This window comes from Adiantum capillus-veneris, chromosome 8 (genome assembly GCF_014529385.1).
Source record: "Adiantum capillus-veneris isolate H3 chromosome 8, ASM1452938v2, whole genome shotgun sequence".
NCBI lineage: Eukaryota > Viridiplantae > Streptophyta > Polypodiopsida > Polypodiales > Pteridaceae > Adiantum > Adiantum capillus-veneris.
Genome location: NC_140938.1, coordinates 152719577 through 152730404, shown reverse-complemented (window position 1 = coordinate 152730404; position 10828 = coordinate 152719577). Strand labels below are relative to the sequence as shown.

General features: G+C 43.5%; 1 pseudogene across 1 annotated transcript; it reads left to right on the top strand.

Annotated features, from left to right (window-relative positions):
• The first annotated feature begins 1738 nt into the window (after nucleotides 1-1738).
• LOC147453182 (uncharacterized) lies at nucleotides 1739-5085 on the top strand (annotated as a pseudogene). Its single transcript, XR_015188953.1, has 3 exons — nucleotides 1739-2106; nucleotides 2610-2914; nucleotides 3487-5085. The product of XR_015188953.1 is annotated as an uncharacterized LOC147453182 (transcript).
• Nucleotides 5086-10828: the final 5743 nt, after the last annotated feature.

The following is a 10828-nucleotide window of genomic DNA, read 5'->3' as shown; positions in this document are numbered from 1 at the left end:
TCTATCTTTCTGTGTGAGCTTGTCTATCCGATTGTGTGCTTGGAACCTCCGTGGCTCGCTCATGGCGGAATAGAAAGTCCCTTGCAAAGACACGTACAGAAGAGCGTACATTTTTGGCATCGTTGTCGGGGATTTTTTGTGTATCAAGCTCCATGGACGACCTGTGCGGCTGCATGTCAGGTTTTTTGTTTTTTCTCTGTGCGGTTGGCGGCCGAGGGAGGCCTGTGTGTGCGTGCATATTTTTTTTTTTTTTCTGTTCGGTTGTATGTACCTATGTTTTCTGTGTTTCTGTGTTTTTCTTCCCGTTTCTGTATTTTCTTCCCGTTTCTGCGTTTTTTACGTATTCTATGTTTTCTGTGCTTTCCTACGTTTAATTTGCACCTGTTTTGACCGCGTTTAGACCAGGTTAAGGTTAGGTTCATTTTTTATTAAAAAAAAAAATGCATTTGAAACAAAATCAGGAGGGCAATTGGAAAACTAAAATAAATTTTAATTTTTTTTTGCCCAAAAAGATATATACGGGATCATTCCTTGAGCTTGAGCTTGAGCTTAGTCTTTTTTGATATAGGTGTAGGAGCACTCCCATATATATAGGCTAGTCCCTGAAGGGGGGGAGTGGGGTGTATGGGACAAAGGGGAGGCCTCCTCCTCCAAGTGTCACCCCTAACACTGACCCTTTCTCCCAACTTCCTTGGTAGAATTTGACCATTTTGGGGGCCACATATACCTCTGTTGGTCAAACGATGTGCTATAAAGTGAGACAAGACCTCCCAAACGACACGCTCATTTTGAGCTATCACATGCCCTAGTCCGATGAGCGAGCCTTAAAAAATTATAAAAATTATAAAAGCAACAACACAAAACCAAGTAGAAAAACACCCAAAAAACCGGAAGAAACACATCCGAGGGTGCTTGCCAACACCTCTAGGGCATTGAACACTTATGCACTTATGCTTTGGGCGAGTGCTAGAGCTTGACCAATTAGAGAGTGCCTATGTTAGGTTTAGAACCTCCCGTCGGGACCCAAGGTAGTGTACTTCAAGACATACGCCTAGTGGCAACTGATTCTTCATCTGATTACCACATGAGAGAGTGGTACCCTACACAAAACATGTCGGAGGGATCTCTAGGTTCTCCCTCCTCATGAAAATTAGACAAGAGAGGTAAGAAATATAAGAGGAGATGCCAATGCGAGGCTAACCTTGGCATTACTCAAGCATTTTTCGTGGATACTAATGAGGATACTTTGGATTCTGATTCGCCTCTCCGATACCCAATTGAATTGAATAGCCCATATGGGAAGGTCTTGTACAATGCATTATTGGACACAGGCTCTAGACATAATCTATTATCATATGGCGTCTGGTGTCAATTGGGGAAGCCGACCTTATCTGCAAGCACCATTCATATAAAGGGTATCAATAAAAAGACGACCAAGGTGTTGGCAATCTTGAACACTCCTGTTGCCTATGATAATGGAATTCTGGTGCAAGACTTTTTGGTCATGTCCACTGGTACTATGGAAGGCACTATCAATTTAGGTAGAATGTGGATGTCAGCAACCAAGTGCACCATTGATTACCTTGATATACTAAGAGTCTCACAAAAAATCACGCAAGGGCAGCTATGCCACTTGTTGTGCTACTATTGGAAAGACAAAGCGAACACCAGTGTGAAAAGCAAAAAAAAAAAAAAAACCAAAGGCGGATGAAAAGCAGGTAGGGAGAGTACGCACTTCCATATATAAGAGAAAGAGAGGATCAGAGCGAGGATATGGCAGTATAGAGATTGTGTTTGGGCCCTATCTCATATTTGAAATCTCTCGCATGTAGAGAGAGAGAGAGAGAGAGAGAGAGAGAGAGAGAGAGAGAACGCGCACCCAAGCTATGGCGAGCAGGGCCCTGGAAGTGAGTGTTGGACTTCTTTGCGGCAGCGACCTCCACTCCTCTTCAACTTCCACCAGCAATTCTCAATCCTTGCTCTCCTTGTCCACTACCTTTCATTTCTTGAAACGAGCCACTGTGTTCTCGAGCACCCAGCACTGATCGAGTTGGACAACTGCGCTGCCGCTCGTTTGTCGATCCAGCTATGGCGGTGCCCCAAATAGTAGGTCCTTCTCATTTCCTACGATCAATCACCGACTGCTTGAGCTGTCTGACAGAGCAGTCTGAAAACGTTTTCATCTAGCATTGTGCACTACACAGACTATGTCTATTGATACATTAATGCATTCTATTTTGATATGTTTGCTTGCTGATTCCTAAACGAGGCAAGTTTCTGGGAGAGCAGATCTTAGAAGGCGCTCTCCTCGTGTTGTGTATCACCTGAATATGTAAGAAAATGGCCATACCCATTGTGAATCTCATTCTGTAGTTTTACTTGATGCATTTGGTTGCTAGTGGGAGTGGAATTCCTTTCGATAATTTCATCAGAGTGGCTGTTGTAACTGGGGTGTATTTGTATGTTTATGGCCCGTATCAAACGTGACCGACGGTCAAGTCTGAGCTAGCGTAGGCTGCCCGCCTCGCCCGCGTCGAAGCTGAGCATGGACACCGTGTCTACCGGGGTAGTTTGTCACACAGAGCAACATCACAGAAAAATTTGTGTAGCTTTTGCAGGCTTCCCCCTTTTGTTGATTGGCTATTGGGAGAGCATGGGCGAGGTTACCCCCCGGGATGAGCTTGAGGGTGCTCTGGCCATTGCGTGGCATTCCAGCTCAGCCATCAAATTGTGTCTGCCGACTGTGTGTGACAAGGTGCAGGGAAGGTGTAGCTTCCACTTCGATGCATGTAAGCAAGCCCATGTCCCGCCGATCTTATTTGTACCATTGGCTACCGGGTGCTACCATGCAACAACTGTGGATAGGCAGGCTGTTGGTGTCTTGCAATGGTACAGGTTTCTGTACAAGGCAATGGTACAGGTTTCTGTACGAGGCAGTCAACACGTGAGACACTCGCAACAACCCTCTCTTTGATGATCCACAGTGTGTTGTTATGTGAAGGTTCAAGCTTGAGAGAATCGACAGGAGGAAATTGTTGGCCATGCAATTTCAACAGCACTCTTTAATTCACGCATGAACATTTGCAAATGTTTTCGTTGATCGAGCATGAGTCACTCCAGCTCCCCAAGGGCCGAGTTGAAGCTTTCATGGTCTAGTTCTTGCATGAGTCACTCCAGCTCCCGAAGGGTCAAGTTCAAACTTTCAGGGTCGAGTTCTCCCTAATCTGCACTCTTGTTCAGCATAGAGCTTTCTAACATGCTACTTCCTCCTTCCCATAGCTATGGTGGCAAGGTGATTGTGAAAACCCAAAACAAGAGCTATAATCTACATAGCTTTTGCTTCTGTTATACACGAATTGCATGGATCATGTGTCTATGAAAGAAGCTATTATATATTGGAGGAGTAGTAGAAGCGTAGCTTACAATTTATACAGAGGAACAATATTATTCCTTGCCTGAGACATTTTTTCAGAGCTGGGGTGCAAGGATGCTTTGATGAGATTAATGTCCCAACACGCCTTCTCACTTCCAAAATTACTTGCAAGAGGGTCCGCAAGAGAAGCATGTTGTGCCGAGTTTTCCATGGGAAAGTCGAGTGAGGGTGCCATCAAGCTGACAACACATGGAGGTGCTCAGAGGTCAACAAAAGTGGCAGCAACACTAGCCACCTTGGTTGTTTTCACTTCCAAGAGTGGAAAGTGGTGCATTTGTCTACGGTATAAAAGGATTTTGAGATTTTTGTAGCCTACTTTGAGAAAATAGTCGAGCATTAGGCTTTGCAAGCGACAACAGAAAGTAGGAGTCATATCCTAGCATATTTCCTCCCAAGAAGGAGTATCCTAAAAGTTCATATAAGGACGATGTTGCAAGAATTTTACCTACATAATATACCACTTTGTTTTGCCTGCTACACATGAAACTTTGGATAGCTAGAATCTTATGACAAAGAGAGGTACTTTCGATCGAGCTTGCTGTCTAGTTCATTGGAGCCAAGCTTGAGGACACTAAATTCTATGTCAACTTAAAGGTAAGGACTCCTTCGTGTGCAACTATAGTATTTATAACAAAAAGGTCCCTCCAACACTGGAGGAGAAGCATAATGTGGCCCTCTAACATTGGAGGAGAAAACAAGTATACCAGGGAAGGGCATGTTCCCTATGGTTTATGGAACTTGGGTGAGGATGGTGCCACCTCCCTGCCATATGCAAGTATGGTTTTTTCTTTTTATCTGGGCACAAGCATCCTGTGCACATAATGCATCTCTATGAATATGGAAATTATATAATATGTGACTACTCTTGCTCAAAGCAATAACTAACTACTAATTTTAATTGTGTGGCAAGGTCATCGAGATTTTTAAGAAACTTCAAGAAGAGACGGTAAAAAACCTCGAACGATATGCTATTCAAAGTACATACTAATACTGTGCCTTTTGGATTTGTTGTTAGATCTCAAAACTCATTTGAAAAAATAAAAGTTTGTTTTCCAAAACCTTTTCTGACGGTATGACATGAAAGAAAATTACAAAAATACGCCACTCAAGGAGCCTCAAGAAAAAAGAAAAAAAGCACGCAAGAAGAGTTATGCCACGTGTCATAAGTCTATTGGATAATCTTAACAACACAACCTAAAGTAAACAATGTGACAAGGCATAGTTCTCCTAGACAAAAGTAAACAATATTACAAGGTGTAGTTCTCCTAGACCAATGTCATTTGGTGCACATGTTGTGCTACTGAACCGAATAGCTATATGAATAAATCAATCGCCAAAGCTCACTATCACTTACATTAAATAATGTTGTTAATTAACTCGATCCAAAGCAAAGGCATGCGACTTGCAAGAGGAGGAGCAACACCATGCACTTTTTTGTAGCACAACAGTAGGCCTTTGAGCCCTCCTTCCTTGGGAGAGAACTGCAGTGCATGCGCAAAAAAGCCCTTGCTAATACATAGAGGGCAGCTCAATAGAGGGCGGGATTCTGACTGGCACACAGACATCAAGGGCAAGTGCAGTAGATCGCGAGCGAGATGAGAGAGAGAGAGAGAGAGAGAGAGAGAGAGAGAGAGAGAGAGAGAGAGAGAGAGCCTAGAATCCTTAAGAGCGAGAGAGAGCTGGCATTCCATCTGTCAGGCAAGGGGAGAGACGTGTGGTAGAGGGTGGATTTCTACTAAGAGACACAAAACAAGGAAATTGGTCTAATTTTTCGAGGCATTTGTGGTTTATTCGCTCTTTTGGTGGAATAAACCACAAACGTAGTCACATTATCCATATTTTGGATTCGTTTCTTAGATCAAATACTCCCACTAAAAAGGCCTTAGGAAACCAACCAAGGCACACTAGTTGGGAGACTAGGAGTGTAGACACAAAAGCCAACTATGAGCCTTACCGCTCCAGAGATGAAGCCTGAGCCACAAGTTATTACTCAATAAATTGACACTCCACAGCCACATGAGGTTCAAAAGAATTCCATTGATCTTGATCTCTCTAAGGATTCAACCTCCACGATTGACACAATCAGTGTAGCCCCAACAAGGGTTGAACCTACGGTGCAAAAAATAAAGTATGCGTGGGTTCCCAAGGCTTCATTACCTAATTCTTCCACTTCTCCATCTCGTTCAAGGAGGAAGCATCGTAAAAAGCGCAACTACAAATGCAATCTTTAGATTACCTTATGTTGGGTACCTAAAGTTTTTCTTGAAGCCCGAGGCTACTATGAGGGAAGTTCTTAAATTTGGGTGCCTAAACAGCGGTTGACTCCTTCACCATCACGTGCAAGAGATCGATTATCCACTCCTACATTGCCAATTCCTGTGGATGACCTGGGTAAAGGGAAGCTTGTAGATCAGGATTCACTGGACCTAGAGTTCATGTCAATGCCCCCTCATATCCATCGAGCTTAGAAAGAGATGAGTCATCTGAAGCTTCTAGTTCTTCATTAAGTTTATCCAATGCTGTTGAAGCTTCTACACCATCACCCCCTATCACTGTAAATTATTCAGAAAATATCAAACACCCTACATCACTCATTGTAAACTACCCACCATCCGATTCAATATTTCATGTTCGTTCTTGGGGGAGTACCTTACCACCATTGCAGCTTGATGTTGCAACTAGGGTCATACAAAGCTATTTGCCAACATCACCTCCTGTTATCGATTGGAACAATTGGTTTCAACAGGTGAAGACTTCATTTTAAAAGGTATGATCTACCCAAGGAAGGGGGGAGTCGTTCCTCGCATGTTCATTCAATTGCTTCCCCCTTAACCTTTTTCCCTGACCTCGTAACTTCCAAATTTTAGGGATCGTGTCTGTATATTCTTATACCCATACATATTAAAAATAAAACAAAAACATAGTAAAAGGAGCATGAGTAATATAGCATGAGAGATCATAGTCCCTAGTCGGAGTTTTCATTGTCTTCTATGACCAACTAATGTTACATGTGTGCTTGAAGATATGTTACTAGTATCTAATGTTTTGATGTGTCTTCTCTTTTGTCCCCGCAATGTGCCTCTTGGAGGTTGGTAGTGCGTTGTGACTCTTTCTGCAGTGATTGGTGAGTATGGGAGTGACTTTCGATTGCACCTATGGGCGAGCAATCCATCGGATCATCAGGTGTACTTTCTTCCTATTCTCTTGGCTCTCCACATTTACGTTGTTGTTGCATTGTGTCATTGTAGTATGTTAGGAATGCATTTCTTTATGGTTTTGTTACTTGTTGCCAATCTAGATGCTTACATATTTTAGACATATGGTACCTTCTATGCTTCACCACCTCGAGTTAGTTTTATTAGTGTCTTTTAGTGTTTTAGCATGTAGGGGGGGAAGTCATTGAGTACCATAATGCAAGCATACTCAAAACTTGGCAAGGAAGATTCTCTTAAGACAGATGTTGAGAAAGAGAGAATAGAGAAAGTGCCATATTCTTCTGCAATTGGTAGTTTGATGTACCCTATGATAGCCACGAGACCAGACATTTGCTAACCCTCACGGCTCACGGACACCCTATCACCTACGATGGACTATGTAACCTACGGCGGACATTGTATTATTTATTTGGTAGAGTCAGGTACCGGTCTTGTCGGTCCAATAGGAAAAGGGTAAGAGTGATCGCCTATGAGAGGCGCACTCTAACTGGAACATTCAAGGGATTAGTTGGCTAAGCATGGGCACCCAAGTGTGAATGGGGCGAGCTCATATAAAAGTCAACTAAACCTAAAATTCACTCATTCTCTCATTTGTGCAATAGAAGAGTGCTCTTGCTTCATGTCCATCTTCTTGTTCTTCATCTCCTTATGTGTTTGTGTATGCGTGAGAGAGAGAGAGAGAGAGAGAGAGAGTGTGTGCGATTGAGCATTGCAACGCCGGCATGGCGACGGCAAAGCGGTTGAGCGCGGCAAAGCGGCGGCTCCTTCTTCTTCGCGGCGAGTAATTTTCCACGAAGCAAGCGTAGAGAGGTGAGTGACACACCATCGTCTTCTTTGAGCTTACTAGTTTAGGCTTGTTGTGTGCTTGGAGCCATTTGTGGCTCGCACACGGTGTATCGGCAAGTTCCTTGCATTGACACGTGCGACATACACGCACATTCTTGGCGCCGCTGCCGGGGAATGCCGTGCATTAAGCTCGAGTAGCACTCTGTGCTTCTCCGTGGTACAATTTCAATCATAGGAAAGGTAGGGAAGGAGTGTGTGTGTGTTGAGAAGAGGGATTTGGTGTTATACTGTGTGTGTTTTTTGTTAATGGAGTTTTCAAAGGTACTGTGTTTATTCTCTGTGTATTAAGGTTGTTAGTTTTCTTTGTTAATGGAGTTTTCAAAGGTACTGTGTTTATTCTCTGTGTACTAAGGTTGTTAGTTTTCTGTGTACAGTAAGTAGGAAGTAGATCTGTGAAAGTTAATAGAGTGTGTTAGTGTGTAACAGTAGGTGTATTAGTTAGAAGTAGGTAAATAGAGTGTGTGTGTTCTCTCGCGTAGGCCGCGGCGACCTTATCCTTTAAAAATTAAATTTAAAAAAAATAATAATAATAAATTTTTTTGTTTTAAAGGTAGGACCGGGATCGGGAATATCTCCCAAACCTAAGCCCAGACCCAAGCCCAAGCTCACGCTCAGCCTAGGCCTCAGTCGCCTTTTACAAAAACGAATTTTAGCTTCACACGTAGCTAAAAATCGATTTTTTGAGGACCAACGGAACGTCAGATGCCCGAAAATTGTGATGTAATGCCCACAGCGACCCTCTAAGTGATACGCTCATTTTGAGCTATCACACACTTTAATCAAAAAAATCAAACATTAAAAAACATTAAAAAGTAAAAAACACGAGTGAAAACGGACGCTTAAAAAATGTAAGCGGTTAACCTTCGAGGTTATTCGCCAACGTTTGTAGGGTGCCAAAGGCACATGCATCTGCGCTCTGGTCGTGTGCTAAAGACGGAGCAACTAGAGATAATTTCAACTTACGCGAGTTCTCAATATCCACCTACTTTAGATTCTGGACCCTCGGAGGGGACCCAAGGTAGTACAAACCAAGACCCGAATATAGCGGCTAGTGACTCTTCCTCTGACTACGACATCATGGAGGGTTTCCCAATGCCTAATCCCGATAGCTCAAGCCAAGATATGCATGCCATGGGTCCTCGGTCCAGGCCGAGCGTGCTTAGCCGCCTGAAGAAAACCTTTAGTAGAGCCACTCGCTCCGAACATGGAGCTAATGATGTAACTGAGGGGGGTGCGGAAGTAAATTCTCCATTCGTGACCAATGTAGACCCTATACCCTTAGAGAATGTGTACGTGAATACTTCATTCACTGCACCTCCTAACTCTTCAGAGTTAATTCCCTCCGAGGTCATATTACGCGATGATAGAAGTCTTGCCGAAGTGCAAGAGGTTGAGCGATATATCCTTGCAGCAAGGGAAAAGGAAATTGAGAGCTTACGCAAGGGGAGCAACGAAGAGAGTTAAAATCAAAAGGGTCTATGTCAATATCCTTGCTAAGAGAGCAATCAAGTGCTCCTGATTTAGCAACCGCTAAGGGCCAACCCCTAGAAAGCAACATTGCATCTAGCTCAAAGGACACCCCTAGCACCTCAATCCTAGATGGAGTGTTCTTAAATGAGAACTGGGAGTACGAATTAAAAACAAAGACTCTGACCGACCTATACACAGGTCACACCTATCATGTGGGTTGGTTAGATGTCCTACAAATCCACAATGGGTGCTACTAGTGTATATAGTAGCAGCCATATAGGTCCGCGATTTACCCCGGAATACCAAATCTTGTTTCACCGCATTTGCTTTGTGAAAACAAAAAAAAAATTAATATCTTTTCATCTCCCCCCCCCCCCCCCCCCCCAGCTACCCCCATAAATTACTATACTATTAACTTTACTAAGTTAGAGGATCAACAACAAAGAGTTTGTGAGGTCATCCATAGGGTCATTGAGTTAGAGAGACAGAACAAGGGGATCAACATGCCTTCAACGGGTCTCATGAAATTCTTAAATACAGGAAAGGCTAAACAACTGACCTTATCTCAAATGGAGACTCCCTCGGTAAGTCCGATGGATCCCCCATATTTTGTTTCTCCAAGGGTGTCAGTGCAATCTGAGCCCACAAGTGATAGCTTCACCTTTCCAAGTCTAGCTCATCTTTCCCTTGATGACACCACGGCTACCATGCTTACCCCAATGATGGGCATGCCGAGAAACACGCCATAGACCTCATTTGTTAGTAAAGCACCACTACACGGTAGCTCAATGCCTGCAACAGTACCTACAAGTGTGTATCAATCGTGCACCTATGGGTCATCACACTCATGTAGTCCCTACCCCTCCCATTGTTGCAACTACCTATGCTCCACAACCACAATACACAAGTTCTTATTTCCATGGGACTATACCGGCTAGCATTAGCATGTCACATCCGATGTCTGCTATGCCTAGGGCCACCCATATGAACTATGGACCACCACATGGCACAACATTGTAGCCAACGTGGCACCCAAGGGCTTCCTATGCGCCAAGCCCAATGCCAATACCTACTCCACATGTAGTCTCTGGAGCGCCTTCACCCACGGTGCCTGCTCATTTAGGTGACTTGGCAACATTTGCTCAAACTATCGGTCGATCTATTGCTGAGAATATGCGTTACGCGCCTGATAGAGAGCCTAGAAGTAAGCAGTGCAAATAGCCAAGCTCACACAAAAATTTAGTGGAGACGGGGATGTGAGAAAGCATATCGAAGTGTTTGAACAAATATGCGATTATCTAGGAGAACACAATGACCTACACAAGAGCAATGCTTTAAGCCTAACCTTAAGTGGAAAGGTTGGGGATTGGTATAGAACCCTAAGGGTGGAAGAAAAACGATTTACCCTACTCTTAGGAGACTGTTCTTAAAAGAATATATACGAGAGGGAGTACTTTGGGGTGTAGCCTCTCAACTCTAGAAAGCCCAACGAGAGGAAGGAGAGTCGGTGAGAGACTTTATAAGTCGCTTGAAGCATTTGAATTCTCGTTGTAATCCAAATGATCGCTTCAAAAATAACCAATTGCTTGATAGATTCATTAGGGGATTACGACATGAGGATATCTACAATGGCCTAGTCATTAGAGGTATCACAACTTGGAAAGCAGTCACCACCAATGCAATCCAATTGGAGGATAATTTAATGATTCAAGGAGAAAGAGTGTTTGTTGAGACTAAATCTATTAGCTCGCAAGCATCAGGGCATCAGCCAATGACCCTAAATCCTATTGCTAAGGAGCCAAAGATATCTGAGATGACTTTAGCAGATCTCACCAAGGCTATTCAAGAGAGTCTTAGAGACAAT